The sequence below is a fragment of the Martes martes genome (genome assembly GCF_963455335.1).
Source record: "Martes martes genome assembly, chromosome: X".
Taxonomy (NCBI): domain Eukaryota; kingdom Metazoa; phylum Chordata; class Mammalia; order Carnivora; family Mustelidae; genus Martes; species Martes martes.
The window spans coordinates 35,280,602-35,304,557 of record NC_137897.1 but is presented as its reverse complement, the minus strand read 5'-3'; the positions used below and the strand labels follow the sequence as shown (position 1 = coordinate 35,304,557).

The window sequence follows — 23,956 nt, the reverse complement described above, 5'->3', positions numbered from 1 at the left end:
TTTAATTGTGGGGTGTGTGTCTATTGTGCAGGATATTAGATAGATGCCTTTGTGTTCACCCCGTGCCCGGATTGGAGGGGTTCATTTTCAGACGGGGTGCGTTCAGTTTCAGCAAATTCCTCACCTGGTGTAGACCAGCGTGGAAAGAGTTGGGGGTATCCGAATTTTTAATGCCTCGTTATGCAATGACTGTTAAATCAGTGTTCAAGGCTTCCCTCGACTGTTGTTGGGATGGTGGTGGAGCCGTCTGCTTTGAGTCACCGGGCTGGTCTAGAATATAGAACTGACAGTCCAAATGCTCATCCTTTCATCTGTGTTGTGTAATTACACTAGGGAAAAGCAGGGAATCAGATTAATCACAGTGCTGATTGAGAATTAAATCTGCAGTTCCTCATCTAATTGTCCACTCCTTAAATCTGTTTTGAATAGTTTCCTTTTCATTCTTGTCAAACAGTATTCCAAGTGCACAATCCTGCTAATTTGCTTGTGAAGGAAAAGGCTGGCGATCCGAAGTTGATTTCCTAGTTCAGCGTGTATTCTGTGCCTTTAGAAGTTCAGGAGATAAGATTTAAGAGCAATTTTTGCTGCTTTATTAAGGATCGCTAGGTAGCTACCATTGAAATATTTTACCTCTTTTTGGAAACCGTGCTTTATTGTCTATTTTAAGGTCTGCAGTTGGGAAATGAAACCAAGACCTTAGAGCAGTTGGCTGTATCCTTTTTAAGTTGTCTGCAGTACTGGATTTCAATTTGTTTAAGTGCTGATAACTCATTTTTTTTCTTCTGTGTTGAGGTATTACCGTGTTGCCTCACATGGTGAAATTATGGGTAGAGCTTGCTACACACTTTCCTCAGACCCAACTGATACAAGGACATGTTACTCCTTGCCCCTTTTGTTACATGACCAGCCTGTCTACTAGAGGAAGGATAGCCAGTGTGCCCTGTAAAGTGCTTGTGGAAGTGCTCTAGAGCAGTGCTTTCTAAAGATACAGAATGCAAGACATATATGTAATTTTCTATACAAAAATCTTACATATGCAAATTTTGTAATGGCCACATTAAAAAATTAGAAGCAAATAGGTGCAATCAATTTTAATAAAATATTTTATTTAACCCACTAGATCCAAACTATTACCATTTCAACACATAATCAGGGCAGAAATTATTCATGAGATATTTTACATCCTTTCTTTTGTACTCAGTCTTTGAAATCCGGTGTGTATTTTACACTAACAGCACATCTTAATTCTGACACTAAGCTAAATTTTCATCAGAAATACTTGATCTGTATTTAGGTTTTGTAACATTTGCATTTGCAAAAGTAGCTTCACATACCCAAGTTTTCCCAAACATATCTAAAAGTTTTCTAATAACCTAATTGATATCTCTTTCTAAATTTAAATTTTGATGAAATAAAATTAAATAAAATTGAAAATTCAGTTTCTCAGTTGGACTAGCCACATTTCAAGTGCTCCACAGCCATATGTGGATAGCAAGCACTGTTCTGTAGAGACAAACATGTTTAAAAAAAAAATCTCCTTGGTTTCTTCATTCTGAGCACCCAGTAAAGGTAAATTAGGGTTTCCCAAAAGCTCCCAAATGATCGTGTGTGTGGGTGAATGATATTTGTTGTGTCTTAGTTATATTTGCTTTAAATGAGCCAGCAAAGTCATAATTGGAAAATGTGAAATTAAAATGTTAATTATATCGTGATGACGGAATATAGCCATCTTTGGATCAATGTTAGTAACCAGTTCCGATTCCTTAAGGTCTTAAAGAGTGATGACATGATTTCTTTGGATATCAGAACAAAGTGGTCGGCATCACATTAGCACAATCAGTATTCTGCTGGCTTGTAATTGATAGAATGTTTTCAGGAAACACCTCTGATAGAACTAAATTCATCTTTTCTGTTGCTTCAGAGCTGCATAAGGAGGGCGAGCAGGCTGATTCAGAGGTGATAGGTACCCTATGGCTCCCTTAACTATTGTGAACGTGAAATCTCTTTCATACCCTACAAAATCTGACTTGGTCAGTGCCATTTATAATGTGTCATTTCGTGAAATAATGAATTCAAGGTAGCCTTCGTGGTAAAGAATGTAATGATAGTGTTCCTCACCCTGTGTAAAGGTTGAAGGTTTCTCCGGTAAATTGTCTCAGCATATATTGATCTGGAAATTGAAATTCACTTGAGATTTTCTTGCAGGGACCTTGACAGCATACATTTTAACTTAGCATTTGTTCAACTCTAGCTTTAAACAGAAAGGCCTTGAAGATGTTCACTTGTACTGGAAACCCTTTTCTTGATTTCTATCCAAGTTCTCTAGAATTGTGATTTTCTTATATACCAAATCAGCATCACAAATTGTTTTTGACCCTTAGGTGTTAATAGGTTTAAATTTCCACTGAGGTACTTTTAAGACAGATTTCAATTTTCAAGATCAATTGACCACCCACTCACTCCCCTACCTCACTGCTTATCGGCTCATTCACTCATCCACTGTCTGCGAGGGAATCATGTGCCTGATTCGTTAGGAATATTGAAAGGATGCCATTTCTTGTTTTAAAAAAATTAAACTCTTTCCCCGCGTTTCTTATTTTTGAAAGTCTTATAAAAGATCCTTTGAATGCCCGTTGTTTCCATAACATTTTCCTGTGTAACGTCTTCCAAGTGACTGAAACAAATCGCCAATGATGGGACCTTATCCTAGTCCCAAAACTTCTCGTCCTTGCAAATGTAGCAATTAGTGGGAAAGAAAGATTTTATGCAAATGCAGGGAATGGGCTCATTTTTATGCCATGATCATTTACTGTATCTTTTGCAAGTGTATAGCTTTAGAGGTAAGTGTACAGTCAGTAATATTACATGAAGGCAATTTTAAGATGATTCATCCAAATTAAAACATAGAAATGCCTACCTTCATGGTACAGGAGTTTCTGTGAACGAGAATAGCAAAAGGCACACCATTTTCATCTTGCATGGGCTGAATATTTGCCCTGGTATTTAGGATTCTTGGTAACCTGTAACTTCTGACTTTCCTGCTTTGGTAGGATGTATACGAAACTTGGAATGATGCAGCATGACCCCTGCTCAAGGATGACATGCAAGTTTGTGAGGCATGCTGAATTTGCTTGTACCTTGAGAGCACTTACCATATTTAATTATGGTTTCTTATTCATGAGTCTCTCTGCCTAGTGAACAGAGAGCTTCTTGAGGACAGGGAACATATATATCTTTCTCCGTTAACTTAACACAGGGCCTGCGATGTAACAGTTGCTCATTAGCTATGGGATGAATTGAGTAGTTTTAATAAAATCTCATTAAAAGGCAAAAAGCATGTTTATCAACCTCAGAGCGATTACTATCCCAAAAGGCTGTATTAGTCTGAAGCAGTGGATCTCCACCTGGCTGCATATTAGAATCACCTGGGGAGCTTTTAAAAAAGATCAATGCCAGGGCCCTGTGTCAGAGCAATAAAATCAGAATCTCTGAGAGTGGGTCCTGGACACTGGCATTTTTTGAAAGCTCTCTAAGTAATTCTAATGCGCAGCTACGATTGAGTCATTGGTTTAAAACTTAGGTAATGTATGTAATATTTTGGGACTGGGTTTTCAGAGGTTTACAGGTTTTGAAAAGTAGAACAAATGCTTTTTGGGTGGTATTGAAGCCAAGAGACCAAAATGTGGATTTTATCTCCTCTGTGCTGTGTCTCTGAGCCCTGTTGTGTCAGAATTTTGTTTCAGCCTGCGTTTGGCTTTGATTTCTTGGGTCTTTTAAGATTCGCATTGATTTATGATGCTCATCTAATGCTAACACGGTGACTGATGTTTGGAACAACACAGAACGAGGATTGCTTCAATAACTGTGTCTGTCCACTACAACGGCTTAATTTAATATTAACAGATTTATCAGTTCAGTATGGATTGTGTTTATACATATACTCTATTAAAAGAGTGTGGTTATTTTGCTTATATACTTCACGTCCACACTTGCAATTCCAGTACCACCATTTACCAGAGAATTGAGTTAAATGCAGCCTTTATACAAACACTGGATTAATCATTGGTAAAATATGTAATTTAACATGATGAAAATTCAGCTTTACTCTTTTTACTAATTACCATGGCTTGCACATATATTGATTGGCCCACTGATTTGGATTTCCAGTACCACAGAGGGGAACATTATAATATGTTGGAACATCTTTCTTGGAAATTTTATGTAGACATTGTAGGCAAATTAGTTTTTAGTGTCTGGAAAAGTGTGAGCCCGAAGGAACCAGGAATTTACCAGAAATGAGTAGATGTTTTATGAGAGAAGTGTTTGATCAGAGTGACAGTCGTGTAGCAAGGCAGGAGAAACACAATCACCAGCTAGCCCATTGGTGGCCCAGAAGGAGTCAAGTCAAGGGGGATTAGCTGCAGTTGCGCAGAAGAGAAACCTGTTTCATACGGTGTAGATGCCTGCACGTGGGTGGCCTTTTGGGGAGTAGGTAAGCAGTGTTGATTCCTGATGACGGAGTTGGCTTCTGGGACCATTTTGGAGGGAATTGAGCTTTCCTGTATGTGCACGGCTTTCTCCGAGTCTCTTCATGCCTGCTTTCTACAGAATGCCTTAGGACTTGGAGTTTCTCAAGTGTCGTTTGCCTGTCGTCTTTATAAAGACTACCTGTGACTCCCTTGCATTCTACAACTGTGACCTGCTTCTGTGTCCTTGACATGTGCACTTCACAACCCACCCCCCCGTTTTCTCTCTTGAATCTGCAACATTTCACCTGGCAAACTACCTCTTGTGCGCCTTAAATGGTGTTCCTGGTTATTGCCTTTAAATCGAAAAGTCTTTTACCATTCCCAGTTGTAGGTCTACTCAACACATTAAAGAAGCAAGTATGCCTTCCTTTTTGAAACTGTTCTTGAATTACTGCCTTTTTGTAAACGTTTTCACATTTTAAATTTGCCAGAAGCACTGTTTAAAAGAACTTTGACATAAGATTGTTTAAAGGTAAAAACAGAAAATCTTTTATCATTTAATGCTTACTTCGTAAGGGGAGTTGACATTTATGCCTTCTAATGTTAGGCACTTTACATATATTATCTCCTCTGATTATACCTGTTTTACAGAAAACACTGCGATTCAGCGAGGGGTAACTTGGCCGAGATCACATGAAATTGCAACTGGTTCCGAAGTCCATTCATTCATTTCCTGCTGATTGCGGTAGTTAAAAATGCTACATTGGGTTTCTTTGAAGCGAGGCCCATGCCTTCATTTTCAGAGTTTATTTACAACAGTTTTTAATTGTTCGACGCTCTAGTTCTATTTTTCACTCCTTCATTAGAGGTTCCATATGACCATTCATTGTTTCACCCATTTTTCTTTTTGTCTTTCTTGTTAATGAGATACCCACGTTTGTTACTAAACTGATAAGCCTCTGCATTCTTTAGCAGTGGAAATATAGACTCTTGCCCATCCATCCAAAATACAATTTGTTTTGGAACTTTCTCTACACCTTTTATTTACTCTCCAGGTTTTTCTTTTCCGTTCCCCTGCCCCAACAAACAGCATCGTTGATTAATGACTCCTAACTTGCCAAACCAGACGTGATGAGGTGTGGGAGATGGGTGTTTGTTGCGAGTAGGGTGGGGTGGTTTCCACGGGGTCGTTGCTCCTATATCCTGTGCTACAAATCCTGCAGTTGCTCTCCCTGACTCTGAAAACCACGTGTGGAACTGCAGCTGCGGAGCTATGAGCTTGTCGGCTGGGGGCCAGCACGGCACACCTAAGTAGGCGAGTGAGTGAGTTACTGAGTAGGTCCCTGACCCCCGCCAACGAGCTGATGGCTGGTGCAGCTCTTGCATTTGGGGTTTTATTTTTTAGCTGGCAACTGACAGTGCAGATTCTAAAACCACAAGATACAGCTCTGAATTCATGCTCCAGGGTTCAAGGTGCGACGGGACCCGCTCTCTTCTTTCTCTGCTGGGGCCACCCCCTGTCTGGGTATTCCTCTTTGAACTGAGTCCAATGTAATCACCCTTCTGGCCATTATGGTATTCTGGTATGACTGGTCATAGAGCCCAAGTCAGTAAAGGGAGAGTCTCCCTTCATCCACACCAGGAAGATTTCATTTCTGAAGCTTGTTTGACTTCAAGGAAGTTAATACGTATTTGCAATGTTGAGAGTCAATAATTTTCTATTACTTTCTCTTTGTAAATTGACTAGTCTTTATAAAATAAACTATAAAGTTAATTTTAAGATCTAGATTGTACAGAGGTATATGTGCCCCTGTCTCCATTCTCCCACTGGCCATAGCCCCATTCTCCAGAGGTTACCATTGTCCAGTTCTTGTACATCTTTCTGGAAGGTCTTTGTTTAAAAAACAGAATGGGATCATATTTGTACACTATGCTGAAATATTAATTTTCCATTGACAAACACTGTCTCTGATGACCTTTCCATATCCATCTACATCTCTGTCAAACTTTGTCTCTTCTTAAACTGCTGCCCAGTATTCCATGGTATGGATTGATTATTGCAGCTTTGAGTTGAGTGCAAGCCATTTGTAAGTAGACATCATTGGAAATGCTGAACTGGAGTTTGGGTGAGAGTTCTGGAATGACAGTGAAGGTTTGGAAAGTAAAACTGAGTGAATGAGTTCTTGACAGGTGACTGAGCTGGAGAGATTTTGCTGTGTAACTCACAGAGCTAGGAGAGTCAGGATAGCTGGATTTCACAGAAGTTTTAAAGTAGGGAGGATTAATAATGTAAAATGCCAGCACACTGTGATGGACTATCAAAAAAAAAAGGCTTGTTTATAGTATAGAGGCAATTTAAAGCATCTATCAAAATGAATATAATGTTAAATATCAATTCATGGTGTGACTGAAAAGCAAGGTTCTGTGCATGTTGGTAATACACTATTTCTCTGTGAATCCACCTCAACAGCAACATATTTAGGGTAAAAAAAAAGAAGAAGCTGATTTCTTTTTCGTTACGATTGTGTTTTGTAGATTCTGATGGCTGGCTTTTAGGTAAAACCATTTGGTTTTCCTAAGATTAGGTATTTTTCATTCCTCAGCTTGGTTCATAACTTTCAATTAAATGAAAGCCTTTAATGAAATGACATGGTTAATTTATATACTTTACATTTACTCTATGTTCTTGATATTAGTCAAACCATTCTTATTTTTTTAAATCCCTTCCCCACAGGGAACTACAGCCTTCCTTGTCTCAAGGTTTTGGGTCCCCATTGGATGAGTGTAGTTAACCTCCCTCTACCTCCCACTGTGCAACTAAATTTGTTCATTGGCTTTTTGTAGTTGTGCACACCCATTCACAATAAGAAACAATTACTTTATTGCACTTAAGCCAATTTTTTGGTAAGTGTACTTTATTTCATTTTAACATCTGTGTTCTATCACTGAACTGTTGAATGTTATTTTTTTCCAATCTTATTTCTTTATTTTTTTTAAAAGATGTTATTTATTTATTTGACAGAGAGAAACACAGCAAGAGAGGGAACACAAGCAGGGGGAGTGGGAAAGGGAGAAGCAGGCTTCCCACTGAGCAGGCAGCCCAACGCAGGGCTCAATCCAGGACCCTGGGATCATGACCTGAGCCGAAGGCAGATGCTTGATTGACTGAGCCACCCAGGCGCCCTTCTTATTTCTTTTAATACACATTCTTTTTTGCTTTGTTACCATTGTTTTGAATATTTGAATCACTTAGTTTGGAATGATGACTGTGTTGTCTCTCTGTCTGTCTCAGTGTAGTTTAATAATATCCAAACTCTACTATGTCGAGTCTGTATTTCAGGCTTTTTAATTGTAACCCTGAGTTTAGAATATCTTGGTGTATTTAAATCTAAAGTGGAAGTATAACTGCCTAGCTATATGCAGATTCTAATGTTTTATTAAAATACTCTTGATGTTATTAATGCAATTATGAGGTCTCTAGCCCTGCTAAGACATGCAGATGACCATTATACCACTGCTATTTTATGGAATTTAATTTGTGTTTTTAGGAAACATTATAGATTTTCAGCCTTTCTGCTTACCCTTGGTATGTACTTTACCCCAAACATATGGATTGACATTGTTTTTTATCTTATGAGGCAGCCCTCTAAGATCAGATCTGGTAGCCTTTGGGCACAGTGTGGCCATTTTCTTCTTATTTATAGAAAGAATGATGGCCACTTCACAAGCTATTTGCATGGATTAGTGATTGTAAAGTGCAGCATAAGTATTTTTTATTTCTAGAATGTCTCTGAGATACTCAAATTACTTTTGGCAGCTATGTAGATAAGTTTCAACAATTTCCAAATGTGCACTTTCTCAGTGCTAAACACAGGCTCTATTACATAAATAATATGGTGAAATGAACATTCTTTCCTATCACGTGGGTAAAGTTGTTAGTGGTGTTAACACTTCCTTCATTTGTTCATTTATGCGTGCATTTCTAGCTGTGTGGCCCTAGCCAAGTTAGTTAACCTCTCTGAGTCTCAGTTTCTTTATCTGCAAAATGAACGTGATACTATACGCCTTGCAGGATTGTTGTGAGGATTGAATAACGTGATCTGTGTAAAATGACTAAAGATAGTTGTTGCTATTTTAATTGCCATTATCAATTTTTTTATATTTTTAATTTATTTTTAAATGAACTCTACTGCCAACGTTGGGCTCAAACTCATGACCCTGAGATCAAGTGTGGTGTGCTCCACTGACTGAATCAGCCAGGTGCCCTATTACTCACCAAATGCTTGAAGTTCTCTGGCCTCAAGGAGCTCTCTGTCAGTGGGAGAAGTTGACAAATGGCTCAGATCTCAACTAACTAGACATTAAGTCCTGTTAAAGTCAGGGTTGCATCTGACATGTTTACCTAGTATCCTCCGCACAACTGACACACAGTAAGTATTCAGTGTTGAGGGAGTGAGTGTTAAATGAGCAATCCAGAGACTGTGACCACCTAGCCATAAAAGGAAGTTGGGGAAATCTTTACAGAGGAGGTCAGGCTTGAATGATTTGTTAGTCTTCTTCTTGGGTAACTCATGTCATCTTTTTATGCCTGTTTCTTCATTAAGAAAACAGAGTAGAGGAATACAGTTCAGGGAAATTAAAGAATTCTTATGAAACTTTAAAAATGTTTATCTTATTTTATGAAATAATGAATTTATTTTTTTGAGCAATTTTGGGTTCACAGCTCCTTTTAGTTTAGTGACACAGACAACCTACATAAGAAATTTGAACAATAACCATAAAATTAAAGGTTTTAGGGATAACGGTAGGAATTTTTTTCTCTTTTTTTGGTTCTCGAATTCTTTGGCTTGAGTGTTCATTATATGCTGGACACAGTGTTAAATTGTTTATATTTTTCTAATTTAACCTTGGCCACCAGCCTTCCCTTTGAGGCAATCATCTTTTCCCCTTTAACCGATGAGGAAACTAAGCAAGAGGGTGATCAGTAACTTGCCCTGGGCAAAGTGTCAGTAGTAATAAGCGGCAACATGGGGATTCACACCTGGGTATTTATGACCCATCTAAGCACTTGGTCTTCAGTACTGTTTTACTGCTTGTCATTTAGTATACCAGAGACTGGTTGTCTTTTAAAGGCTAGTCCTAAATATAAGACTCTAACATTCTGATTTTAGATGTTTCAGCAGATTCATAGAACACATTTTTTTTTGGTACCAGCTTTATTGAGATGTAATTCACATACCATACAATTCGCCAATGTAAAGCGTATATTTCAGTGGGATTTAGTATATTCACAGAGTTGTGAAACCATCACCATGAGAAATTTCCAAACATTTTTATCACCCCCAAAAGAAACCCTGTATACGTTAGCTCCCAACCCCATCTTTCCCTAGCCCTAAGTAACAACTGATCTACTTTCTAGCTCTACAGATGTGCCTGTTCTGGACATTGCATGTAAATGGAATCATGCCACATGTGGTCTTTTTGTGACTGCTTCTTTGAGCATAATGTTTTCAAAGTTCATCCATGTTGTCGATGTATCAGCATTTCATCTTTAAGACCCAATAATACTTCGTTGTATGGATATACCAATTTTGTTGATCCATTCATCAGTTGATGGTCCATTTGGGTGCATTTCATCCATTGGCTATCATAAATAATCCTGCTGTGGACATTGACCTACAAGTTTTTGTGTGGGCATATATTTTTATTTCTCTTAGGTATATATGTAGGAGTGTAATTGCTGGGTCAAATGGTAACTCTGTGCTTAACATTTTGAGGCACTGCCAGACTATTTCCCAAAGCTGTTGCACCATTTTACATTCCCACCAGCAGTGTATGAGGGTTAGAATGCTTTTTAATCAGGTGAGCACTATCAGAGTTTGCTGGTAGAGTCGGTTCAATACACTGTAACATAAATAAAAGTAAATTTTATGGGTTATTGGTTAACTTTTTATCTCACAGATCTATTTATACTGATTTCCATCAATTTTAGATGTTGTAGACCAAGGGTTGGCAAACTATCTGTAAACTACTAGATAGTAAATATTTTGGGCTTTGTGAGCCCTACAGCATCTGTCACAGCTACTCAACTCTACCATTGTAGCGTGAAGACAGCCATATGAAAACAAATGAGTGTGGCTATGTTCCAATAAAACTTTATTTATAAAAATAGGTGGTTAGATTTAGCTCTCAGGCTGTAATTTGCTGATCCTGTTGTAGATTAAAAATGAAACTGGAGCTTACTATCCAGTTCCTGTTCTTATTTACAATCAAGATTGGGATATTCTGTCAGTGGTCTGAGTAGCCCCATAATGAGTAGGTTGTTTCCAAAAAAATGTATACATGGAGGCTGGTTCACTGAACTGTTTTCACTGTTAAATGGGGAAATGCTATACATTTATTTTTTTGTGGGTTTTAAATTTATTTTTATTACAATTTTTTTTACTGCTTTTGGATTTTTTTTCGATCCTCCGTTAAAGGGAAAAAAACCCATCAAAATTCTTTTAAGATTGTTTCACTAGAAGCAATATAAATGTAGAGTTCCTAAAAGAAATTCTTTCTTTCATGCTTGCCTATTGCCTGTAGAGTGGATGAAAATAGAAATGAGAATGTACTAAAAATTTTCAGATATGAAAGATTATTTAAAATACTAGCTTTAATAAAGTTAGGGGAAAAATCACTAGCTTAATCTTCATCCCTAATTGGAGAGTTGTGATGTGCCATCTATGTATATTTTATGACTTCTCAAAGAGCCCCTGATAGAGTCACTGTTTAATTAGGGTGTGTGCATGCGTGCGTGCATGTGTGTTGTAAACAAAACCTTTTCAGGTTCTATTTTGTGTTTGAAATCCATTTTACTCAATATATTTTGTGGTAATAGACCTACAATACATAGAGTGCTTTGTGGCTTTAAAAAACTGTCATTGCGGGGCACCTGGGTGGCTCAGTGGGTTAAAGCCTCTACCTTCCACTCGGGTCATGATCCTAGGGTCCTGGGATTGAGCCCCGCATTGGGCTCTCTGCTCAGCAGGGAGCTTGCTTCCTGCTCTCTCTCTGCCTGCCTCTCTGCCTACTTGTGATCTCTCTCTCTCTGTCAAATAAATAAATAAAAATCTTAAAAAAAAACTGGCATTGCCTCTTAGGTACATCAGAAAGATAGTATTCTTTGTGCTTAGAGCTTTTTTAATTTGTTTGCAAGACTGTTCCAGATTATAATTTTGCAGTGTTGTGAAAAGCTCCAAAGACTGTGTTAAGAGAAGGAATTTTGTATCACAGCTTTTGTCTTTGCGTTTGGGCATTTGACAGGTGAATTAATTGTTCAAATTGTGAAATTTCAGAAAGGAGACAAGGAAAATCTCAGAATATGTATTTAGGAAATGGCCATATGAAGGATTTGTGAATATTATAGTGTTCTTTTATGTAACTTCCCCACATTTTATTATAGCAGCAGTGTCCACATTTTAAGTGAGCAAAATGAGGTAGGACGATCCTAAAGTTGGCAGTCTCTGACACAGTTGGCCACTGACTCTAAATTCCCTAAATTTATAGAGCAGGATTTCATCCACTAGGTCACATTACATTGTCAGGTGGAAGAATGATCATGTTGGAATCTGTTTAGAAAATACTGTTTTCTGAAAATACTGAATCTGTTTGGAAAATACTTCTCTAGGTTGGCTTTAGAGGACAGTAGAAGGCACCCTTTCCTCTTATAATCCATGAACAGTACTATTTATATTGCATTTTTTTAGGTTTGAAGTTTTTGCTGACTTCCACCTGAGCCATTATCTCAAAAGCAGAATGGTCTACTTTTATTTATATAGAATATTTACTGATCGTCTTAGGTTTAATAACATCTTAACTGGGTATCTGTCCCGGCAGTAATACATGGCATTGAATTTGAAATGATCTTTTTAATAAATATTTTTTTCTTTAATTTAGTCATTTGCAAAATAATTAGATACTTGTAAAACAAACAAGAAGGTGTTTTCACTGAGGACTTTCTTTAATTATGTTTCATATAAATTAAAAAAATTGTTATGGAGTATTTGGATCACAGGTTAGAGTGAGAATGTAATTATCTCACATTATAATCAACTTATATAAAACTTCTAAAAGAGTGCTAATAGGAATGGAAAAACCCTCTACTGACCATATGCACTGTGGGTTATTCTTCTTTCTTCCCTTGTTTTTAAAAAACATTTACCTCTTATAATGGATGTGAAACTGATTTGTATAAATATCTATTCAAATGAATACATTTTCATTATTATCATTGCAGAAAGAGCCTGGGTATCTAGAGAGGGAGATTCTAGGCTTGCTGCTCTACTTTTTGGATTATCTCCATTAATAGCATTTCTCCCATTGCCAAGTATTTCTGTTGTACTGCTGGAAAGTATCACCATACTTCCATAATCTATGACCCACTCACACTAAAGGTCGAGTGTGCTTAAAATTGCCATCTGATGAAAGTTCAAGCTTCTTGGTTAGACTTGTGGGAGTGGCTTCAGAACTAGGCCCACGAATGTGAATATAGACTTGAAGATGTTACTAGAATGAGGTTTTTCCCCATGAAGACACATTCATAGACATAGTCCTGAAAAGACATATAAAAGTTGGATTTGATCAATGTGGCTTAGAACTTACCAAGAAAAATAGTATTTTAAGGATTTTTAAAAAATAATGGTGACAGATCACCACTTCGTTTGTTTTCCTCAGTTTCTTCGTCTTGTAAAAGAAAGATAGTAAATGCTGTATTACCTATCTCCTTAGATTCTTAGGATAAAATGACACAATTCTTCAAAAGTCTTAAGCTGTCTTACATATTTTGATTTTTTTTAAGATTTTATTTATTTATTTGACAGAGAGAGAGAGAGACCACAAGTAGAGAGAGAGGGGGAAACAGACTCCCTGCTGAGCAGAGAGCCCAATGTGGGGCTCAATCCCAGGACCCTGAGATCATGACCTGAGCCAAAGGCAGAGGCTTAACCAACAGAGCCACCCAGGCACCCCCATATTTTGATTTTATTGAGATGAAGCACTTCTTAGCAGTGGGTTGCATTGAATTTTCTTTGATTTTGCAGGAATGGCTTACCTTTGTCTTTAATACTGGTTGTATTTTGTTTTATTTCTAGAACTTAACACTTCTCAACTCTTTATAGGACTTAGAACATGCTACATGAAAATGTTGAGTAAGAGATTTGAGGATGAATTATGTGTATTTTACTGGTGGGACAATGTTTACACTTAAGAAAAAAAAATTCTGACCAGTATGTTTCTCCTTTGTTCTCTTTGTATTATTTAATTTTATTTGAGCTTTGAAGTTTGGAACTTACTACAAGTAACAAATTTCTGTAACCAATCAGATGGGAACTGTGGCAGCTACTTAAAATATTGAACTTCTTGTTTAGTAGTAAGGTCTAGAGCAGTGGCTCTCAAAGTGTGGACCTTATTCTGACCAGCTGCAGCAGTATCACGCGGAAACTTGTTAGAAATGTGGATTCTCAGGTCCTGGGCCTGCCTTACAGATCAGAAACAAGGCGGGGTGGAGCACAGCAATCTGTTTTAACAGCCCTCCAAGGGGTCCTGAGGTACATTAATGTTAGGGAACCACTGATTTGGAACTCCACATCAGGGTCTAGTAAACTATGGTGCATGGGCCAAATTAGCCCACTATCTGTTTTTATAGTTTTTTGGGAATACAGCCATGCCCATTCATTTAAATATTGCCTGTAGCTGTTTTCACACTACATGTAAGGGCAGAGGTAAGTAATTGCAGCAGTGACCACATGGCCCGCAAAACCGAAAATTTTTACTTTCTGGTCCTTCACACAAAAAGTTTGCTGATCCTTGCTTGAGTTGAAGCCTTGGTACTGTTTTCTTGCCCGTTATACAAAACTGCAAATCTCTGAAATCAGTAGGTAAAACACCAATATTTTGTTGCCTTTACACCTGATGCTCTTATTTCTGTAAACCCCTTCTTCTCTCTGATATCAAACTGTAATTCAGTGGCTAGAGACCTGTGAATGAAAATACACAACTGTGTCTTTTCCTTTTATGTTTGCTAACGGCAGTAGCCTGTTTAACATTTCTGTGACATTTCCTCACTGATTCTGCACTGATATGTTCTTGGTTCTTCCTGTACTCGGGTGTAGCCTGACTTAATTATCTTTTATAGTCTTCATTTTGCCAGGTCTTACTGCCTTTTAACTTCGTCAAGAGAAAGTCTACCTTGTGGCTGCTGAGTTTAGGAATTCTTGGGAGCCGTTTGGTGTACTCTGAGCCATGGAAATAGTGCCATCCCATGTGGAAATGTTTTATCCTTGGCCTGGAGTGCTACAGTCACTGGTAATTCACAAGGATGTTCGTGAGCACATAAATACCGAATATTGTGGGTAATCCTAGAATGTTTACCAGACAAGGTTCCGTTAGCCTTCCCATACCAAGGACGGCTATTTCTATCCTTAGTTGAAATACTATCTTCTTTTGTTCTTGCTCTCTGCCTTTAAGGGAATTGGTGGCCAGCGTCATATGAAATACTGGAACCGAATTTTAATTTTGTTCTTATTGATGCACTTGGAATCTTTCACTCTACCAACTCCACTGAAGGAAGTGTAATAGCTTTTGAAAAGCCTTCTTGGGACACCTGGGTGGCTCAGTCTGTTAAGCGACTGCCTTTGGCTCAGGTCATGTCCTGGAGTCCCAGGATCGAGTCCCACATCAGCCTCCTTGCTCAGGAGGGAGTCTGCTTCTCCCTCTGACCATACCCCCCTCACGCTCTCTCATTCTCTCTCTCAAATAAATAAATAAATAAAATCTTAAAAAAGAAAAAAAGAAACGAAAAGCCTTCTCACCATCTCCATTCACTCTAATAGCAAAAGCAAGGAAAGTATTGCTTTTGCAACTGTGATTCCGTGGTGGTTTGAAGTTAAGAAACATGACTTGGCCAAATGATCCCAAGCTGTGTCACTGATGAGTTTGTTTGGTCCATGATTTCTTCTGGTATATTCGGGTGGAATACTTTGGTCTGGTAAGACACAGGAGATAGTGAGCTTAAAACTGGAAACAATTGAGTGAGACCTTTTATTTAGGCTTTCCCAATCAACTTAATTCATACTTTTTGCCATGCTGACTCATCCCAGAGGCGAGGTACAATGAAAGAGGGTCAGGCAAAGGCCAGCCCTCAGTGTGGTTACTTAGGTCTATTGCCAAAAGCAGCCCATCTACAGGAGAACTTGAGCTTTACTGTTTTGTACAATACAGCATGGACATGCATTGTTTCCAAAATTAAATTGTTACTTATACCAAAGAATAAAATGAGAACTTTTTAAAAGAGAGTAGTGTTCTGCCACCTTATTGCCCCAGTCAGGACAATAGCCACCCACACGAATCCTCTGAATAGCCTCATCATTTCTGTTTTATCTACCTGAAACAGGGGTCAGAGGTGGGTGGTGATGAAAGCTTGGGAAATCACTCTCTAGGCAAGAGAAATGCTCTCGTGACTCTTGCTGTGTTGGCCTCCCCTCATGTGCCTAGGAGTTTCAGATAGCCCTGTGGAACTGGAGGTAAGCTTTAATCCTTTTATTTCTTGGCAGCTGACCGTGCTTGGGAGCTGGGTGCTGCTTTCCTAGAAGCAACTCTTATAGATGAGTTCTGCCAAATGCACGGATTTTGAGCCATTTTAAAGACTATAATGTTCAGACTCAGAATTTCTTAGTAGGCAGAGAGTGCCATTTAAGGGTTCTTATGCGCTGGGATAAGGTTCATTATGAAATAGACACTGCAGCAGGGCCTCCATGTGACATAAACTTATTGGAGCTTGTGTATTTTTAAAACTATATATTTCTTTAATATATATTTTAAGCTTCATTAGGTCAGGGTGCATGGCTGTCATAGTCATTGCTGTATCTCTATAGCTAGGACAGCATCTGGCTGTCCATAGTTAACACAGTCAGTGTTACATAGTTGTTGAATCAATTCAAAGAGGAGGAAGTAGCTGAACACATTGGAAAAGATATAAGTTGGCCCGTTATGCACACAGTCAGGAATTCATATTTTCATTTAGTGCTAATATTTTGCTGCTTCAAAAACCATCTCATTCTCAGACTGTCCCTCGGCGGTAGGTTAGTGGATACAGAATTGTACATAGGTGCTGAGCATGAGGGTGGAATCCTGAAAAGCACTTAGCTTCCCTGGTTGAGATCTAGAAGATCGTGGCCATAATTAAACTGGATTGAGAAAACTTTCTAAGTCTTACCTGATCTGTCTAAAACTGCTTCCTCATTTGTAAAATGGAGACAGTAGAATCTACCTAATGGGATTGTTATAAGGATTGAATGAGACAGCGGGTATAAAGGCACAGTTCCTAGCCCTTCAGAAATGCTCATAGACACCAGTTGCTTCCGTCATCAACAGTGAGTTTTGAGAGCTTCCTAAGTGCCAGGCTCTGTGCCAAGTGTCCCCTTCTCCCAAGTTTTGCACCAGCTTCCCTTTTCCGGGTTCCATCTGGGAGAGTCATGAAGCTGGGATAGAACTTCAGTCACCTAGCCAGCCCCACCTGACCTTGAACAAAGTTAAGTGACCAGCTGTTAAATCCCACCATCTGCCTAATACTTTAGCCACTAGCCAGATGTGGCTATTTAAAGTTAATTAAAATTAAATAAAATTTAAAATCCATTGACTATTTTCCTAAAGATTTATAAATGGCCAATACAACACATTGAAAAGGTTGTCAACATCATTAGTTGTTAGGGAAGTACAAATCAAAACCACAGTGAGATACCACTTCACACACACCAGGATGGCCATAATTGAAAAGACAGATAATAACAAATGTTAGCAAGGATGTGGGGAAATTGTATCTCTCTATACATTGCTGGTGGGAATGTAAAGTGGTGCAACCACTGTGTAAAACACTTTTGCAGTTCCTCAAAAAGTTATAGTTTCCATACAACCCAGCAGTTCTACTCCTGGATATACACCCAGGAGAACTGAAAACATAGGTTCATACAAAAACTTGTACATCAGTGTTCACAGCAGCATTGTTCTCAGTAGCTAAAAGGGGGAAACAATGGAAATTTCCATTTTCTGATGAACGGAGAAACAAAATGGGGTAGTTGTGGGCAGTGGAATATTACTCGGCCAGAAAAGAAATGAGGTACTGGTACCCGCTTCCACAAGTATGAACCTCAGAAACGTCATGCCAAGTGAAAGAAGCCAGACAGAAAAGACCACATTTATATGAAATGTCCAGGGGGCAGGGCGTAATTGCTAAGGGTATGGGTTTTCTTTCTGAGATTACTTATAAATTCTGGAATTAGATAGTGCTTACTGATCAAGACACCTGTTCGTGAATATACTGAAAGAACACTGAATTGTATACTTTAAAAGGGTGAACTTGATGGTATGTGAATTACATCTCAATGAAGATGTTCTTTTTTAAAACTTCGTTCCTTAGTTGTACCAGCCACATTTCAAGCCGTCAATACCTACATGTTGCTAGTGGCTACAGAGTGGATGGTGCAGACTTAGAACATTTCCATCATTACAGAAAGTTCTGTTAGAAAATGATGATCTAGAGGAACCGAGTTTCTCTCTTGGGACCAAAAGAAAGGCCCCGGGGAGTGGGGTGAGGGCAGGAAGGAAAAAGCAGAGGCTGAAAATCACAGAGAGAATGGAATAGAAGGCAGATTATGTGATTATGCTCTGGAGAAATGTTACTTTTGGGCAGTTTTACTCTTTGTCGCTTTCTGACTGTTCCACTGGGCAGCCCCCAAAGTATTTTCATTTAATTCTCAAAACAAATCCACGAAGGAGGTACTGTTGTTTTCACTTTTTACAAATGAATTAATGGGGGGCTTTACTCTTTAAGAGATTTGCATAGCTAGTGAGGGCCCAAGTTTCTTCCCTAGGTTGGGTTACTTCAAACGTACTTTCCTTCTGTGCTGTGTTGTTGCCGTCTCCTCATGGAATTTGTTATTTTCTTGTCACCCATCCTTCGCCCCTGCTTTGTTGCCAGCCCAACAGAGAGCTGTTCACAGTACCTTAAATGCACAGTGCTTTTTCTGCCTTGACAGAAGCAGGTCTGTTAGCCAGCCCTCCATTGTCCTCCTGCCCTCACCCAACACTAGGGTGTCTCTCTGCTCCGCTCCCCTCAAGGTGCTGCTGAGCTAGACCTTCCTTTGTGAAGCTCTCCTACCCTTCCAGGCTGCAACCTTTTTCTGCTAACGTTTCCGTAGTTAAGTTCTAAATAGTCCCAAAGTTAAAAGATATTTATCCACTAAGGGAACAATTATGTCATGCAGTGTTGGGGGCTGCTGTCTCACCTGGGTGAAATTGCAGGATGGATTCTTGTGTTGACCCTGTGAGACACTGAGCCCTATTTGTAGCTGCTCTGTTGGTGGCTGTAACAGGGAAGGAAGTGGTCTTCTTGTCCAGGCCCTTGAATTCAATCTATATACATTACCTTCTCCTTTCCACTCCCAAAGGTCTACCCTCTCCATCCTCACTGCTACAGTACTTGTCAAGTGCCTCTTACTACAGCTTTCTGCTTAGGCTCTTTGAACTCGATAAAAGCCTGCCGTGTTTTCATATTTTTCTATCTGCAAAACTCTTGATGCTAAAAAAAAGATACCTGATTGAATTCCGGAGCTCTTTTCATGGCTTTGCCTGGATTCTGAGGTCATCTTGTTCTGACCTTATGCTGACCTCAGTTTATTTTCTGGTTTTGGTAGAGCATATCCTCCAGGAGCTTCTGGAGAAAGATTGAACGGGAAGTAATTTTTGAGACTGTATATAACGTGCTAAATAAGATCCTATGTCATCATTCCCAGAACCTGTGAATATATTGCCTTACATGGTAAGAAGGACTTTGCAGATGTCATCAAGGTAAGGATTTTGAGGTGGGGAGATTATCCAGGTGAGCCCCATGGAAATAAGGGTCCTTATAAGAGGGAGGCAGGTGGCTCAGAGTCAATAGGAGGAGACAAGAGAACAGAACTAACAGGGGCCGGGAGGCCTGGATGGCTCAGTCCGTAAAGCGTCTGCCTCCAGCTCAGGTCATGAATCCGGGGTGATGCGCTTTGAAGATGGAGAAAGGGGTCACGAGCCAAGGAATACAGGCAGCCTCTAGAAGCCAGAAAGGGCAAGGAATCAGATTCTCCCCGATGCCTCCAGAAAGAATGTGGCTGACACCTTGATTTTAGACTACCAACCTCCAGAACTGTAAGAGAAAAAAAATCTGTTCCTTTAAGCCACTAAGTTTGTAGTAATTTTTTACAACAGCAATAGGAAACTATGAACACACCGTGTATGGAAATGTCGGTATTGTGCCCTTTGACTTGATTGAGAGTTTATGTAGACATAATTTATGTAGCTATTAAGATAGAATTCCAGGTAGGAAATAATTTGCTCTCAGCTTTGAAGGCATTGCTACATTATTCTCTGTAAAGTTGTTTATCTTTTGTGAATTTTTTTTTTCCATTTTACCCTCTGCCTGCTTTTTAGGCTTTATCCCAGGGGTTCTCAAAATACCATGCTATATACTTTGGTATGGATGCTCTTGTATTCACTTTATGGGGCACTTCATAGGCCTACTGATTTGAAGATTCATTTTCTTCAGTTGTGGAAAATTAGTTTGGTTTTTTTTTTTTATAATGCCTTCTCTTCTGCTTTTTTCTTTTGGAACTCTTATTTCTTGGATTTTTGGCCCTCCGTTCTCTCTCATACTTAGCATGTATTCTCCTCTTGTTTTATTTTCTGGAAGTTCCCTTCAACTTATTTTCCAGTTCTGTAATTCATTTCTGACAGCTGTATTCCCCCCACTGGTTGACTTTTGTTTCTTGGGTGCTAGATCTTATGTCTTTAAAGAGGAAGATAATTGTGTGGCATTTTCTTTCCCCTATATTGTCTGTTTTCTCCGTTTCTTTTTCCCTTGCTCCGTGTTGTGCCTGTCTTTCATGTCAGATGTATTCCTCAAGCGTCTTTGGCAGGTTGTTTCTGTTAAGGAACAGCTGATTGGGAACCGTGTTCATGAGTGGGGCTTGTTGACTCCTGGGTTTGGCTCTGGTGTGTCTGGGGGGAAAACCTGGTCATTTATGGGGAACTCCATATCTGTTGTTTTCTACAGCCAGTTTTTCTATATAGGACTCCTTGAATCTCTTATGAGAGGGAATTTGGTGGTAACAAGCTCACCTCTAGAATTGAGAAGCCCAGCCTGCGAAGAGCTGGCTTCGTCACCATGAGCCATGAAGACTGACTTCCTCGTTTTTCAGTAAGGCATCCTGTTTCTGTTCTCGGTTATGACTGGAGCTCCTAAGCTCAGGAATACTTTGGTTCAGTCTTGCCTGAGAGTTTAAGTATTCTGTATTTGGGGGTGGATGGAGGCAGTTGCTTGCCCTGCTGCTCTGGCGGACGAGAAAACCAAGAGTCTTATTCTTTTAAAGGAATTTTCAGCCGCCCCCCCCTTTATTTTTTATTCATTTTTTTAAAAGACTCCAAACCCAGCATGGGGCTTGAACTCACAACTCTGAAATCGCATCACGTGCTCCACTGACTAACCCAGCCCGGCGCCCCAAGCTGCCCCCTCCCCCACCTTTAAAAAATATTTCTATTTCCTTTAAATGTCCCTGGGAACTGCAGTTCTTGGGCTTCTTTACCTTCTGCTTTTTCCAGGGCGCTCAGGAATGAACTAGCTCACTGGGCTTCAATTTAGATTCTCCTACTGCAGGTGCTTGGCATAAAGAAGAAAGCTACAACCAGGCTAGTACCTCTTTTCCAAATGTTTTTCATTTCTAATTTTGTGGTTGTCCCTCTTTTGCTGTCAGGTTCTCTGACTTTCTTGTAAATTCATATCGTCTCTAATCCCACTCATGGTCTCTAGAGGGAGGTAGATAAATGCTTATATTCAATCAGTTGTGTTTAATCAAAAACCCCTCCCTCCCCTGAAATCTTTTTTCCCCCCTTGGATTTCTAATTACTACTTCGACATCTGCTTCTACCCTTAGAATATGAGCTTCTCAAAGGCAGGAACCAGGGTTTTTATATCTCCAGCACTTGCATAATGTCTGCCATGTAGTAGGCTTATTAAATGAATGAACTTTGAATGTGTGCCCCAACCCACACATTCAAAGTTCAGGCAGTTTACAAGTCTGCCTTGGCTTTTACTTTCTGCTTGTGCAGAAGCTTCAAGTCAGTGAAATTTTTCTGGTAGATGAGTTGGGAAGCTCTCTTTCCTTGATCCTTATTCCTTATCCACAATTCCTCACATGCATCCAGCCTTGCAGCACAGGAATAATCTGTCAGAGCTTTAAGCCCCTTCTGGCTGTCTGGTTCCCCAGGTCTCCCTTTCGCACGTTTGGCTGAAGTCTTGTTTGCCGCAACCAGTACTGCAGGCTTAGGCAGCTGTGATATTTGTTCGCTAATGATCCCTATTGTTCTTGACAAAGCTGCAGGCGTGGGGCTTTCCCCTGGATCTCCAAATCAGGTCAGCTCCCTTTAATGGCAGCTCCCTTTAATGCCACTGAATTGTAATGGGAATAGAAGCAGCCCCAAGTTAGGATGCCACAGATGCTGTCTGTTGTATCTAGGATTGTTCATGTGTGAGCCCCTCATTCTGCCCCTAGAAGTCCTGCCCCCCACCTTAGATTCTCCGTGTATTTTTGATATCATCTGTAGTTTGATAGCTTTCACTTAGAAGTACTTCAGTCCTTGATACAATTCATTATAAGTAATTTCTGATGGCTGTGTATCATCTCATTTGGATGTCTCATAATTTGATATTTCCCCTGTTGGACTTAAGAAAATTCTTGCCATTTTATATAAACTACTTATGTTCAAACAATTAACCTATTATCCTTGTCTTTCAAATATTTTTCAAGTTCACCTTTTGATTCTGTTCCTGATGAGTGTGAATATGGAGAAACTGAAATCCTACAGAAGCAGCCTCTTCATTCAGTGTAATTAGATCTTTTAGCTGTACTGTTTAACGGGAAGGGGTAGCCCAAAAAAGGTAACATTGTGTCTTAAACATTAAAGCTTCAGAATACACACTAAGCAGCTAATGCTTTTGTACTCAGCTGCCCTTTCCTTTGACTAGGAGTCTAATTCATTAGACATATATATGTATATATAGAATATTTCTAATTTACATCTTACCCAAAATGCATCATCCGTGATTTCTAGTTCTGGTCTCTTTAAGGGGGAGTGTTACCTTAATGAACTGCAATCTAGGCAGGATCCTTTCAGGTAATTGACCTGGCCCCCTGCTCCTGCCCTGCCCCCAGTCTTTTGCAGGTTTGTCAGCCACACTTAACTAACATCACCTTTATAACCTAACTCTTGGTAAGTAGGTAACTTAATTTGTAGGGCTCATGGACAAGTATAGTACGTAGTAGCCTGTTAGCACTCAGCAATGGGCATGCGGTGGACACTAGTTAGGTTTCTACACTGGGGCTGGGGAATGATTGTGGAATTGGTTAAGAGGAGGTTGATTAGGAGAGCTTCTACAATAGTCAAAATCTTTTATTCCTTCCCTTTATTTCTGTAATTGTTTTGATGCTGAAAGTCCTTCCCTTCCTGGGAGTCCTGTAGAAATTCACCTACATTTTGTCTTTGTTTTGATTACATTTGACTCTTTGATTCATCTGCGAGTTATTGTTGTCCGCCATGATGGATCTAGATAGACTTTCCATCCTCAAATAATGTGCCAGTTTTTCCAGTATAGCAAGTACTTTCATAAAAGTGACTGATCAAAAGTGTCATTTCTAGTTCTCAACAATTAGTCTAGTCTTGGGAGTGGAAAGTCAGTGTTGTCCTTGAGGCTAGGGCAGGGCAGGTAGAGAATGGTGAGAGGTGAGTGTGCCCATGCATGAAAGAGAGAATGGGGTAATTAGGTAAGAACAGAGTTAGTAAGAAGTGGGTAATTCTTAAGACCCTCTTTTAAAACCCAGTCCCTGCCCCCAAATGGCCATTTTAGGGGGCAGCTGAGCTCTCTGTGTGTAATAGTGAAGTAAAATAGTTTATTAAGCAGCTTAAAAAGCATAAACAATCAAGCAGTTTATTTTTTTTAGAGAGGGGAGGGGGTAAAGGGGGAGAGAGAAAATCCTAAGTGGGTTCCACATTGGTTGTGGAACTCGATCTTACAACCCTGAGATCATGACTAGAGCCAAAATTAGGAGTCAGATGCGGAACCAACTGAGCCACCCAGGCGTCCTTAAGTAGTTTATTAATAAAGGGTATGCCAGCAAGGAAGGAATTAAGCAAAGTTCTATGGATCCTGTCAAACTTGAAAGCATGATTTACCCTCCTGTATTACCAGTTTCTGCTTGGAAATTCTTTTCGGTAATTTCATTGAATTATGGTGCATTTTATGTAAGCCTTTGGAATAAGCCAACTTCTGAGTGCAAATAATTGCTTTTTCCTGGGCCATAGCATTAGGTCAGCTAGTGAAATAGTCTAATACTGTTTAAGGCTATGGATAGCTTCCAAGTATT

General features: G+C 39.4%; 1 protein-coding gene across 2 annotated transcripts in view; it reads left to right on the top strand.

Moving 5' to 3' along the window:
• CASK (calcium/calmodulin dependent serine protein kinase) overlaps positions 1 to 23,956 on the top strand; it is a 342,806-nt gene that overhangs the window by 679 nt on the left and 318,171 nt on the right. The window lies entirely within an intron of this gene.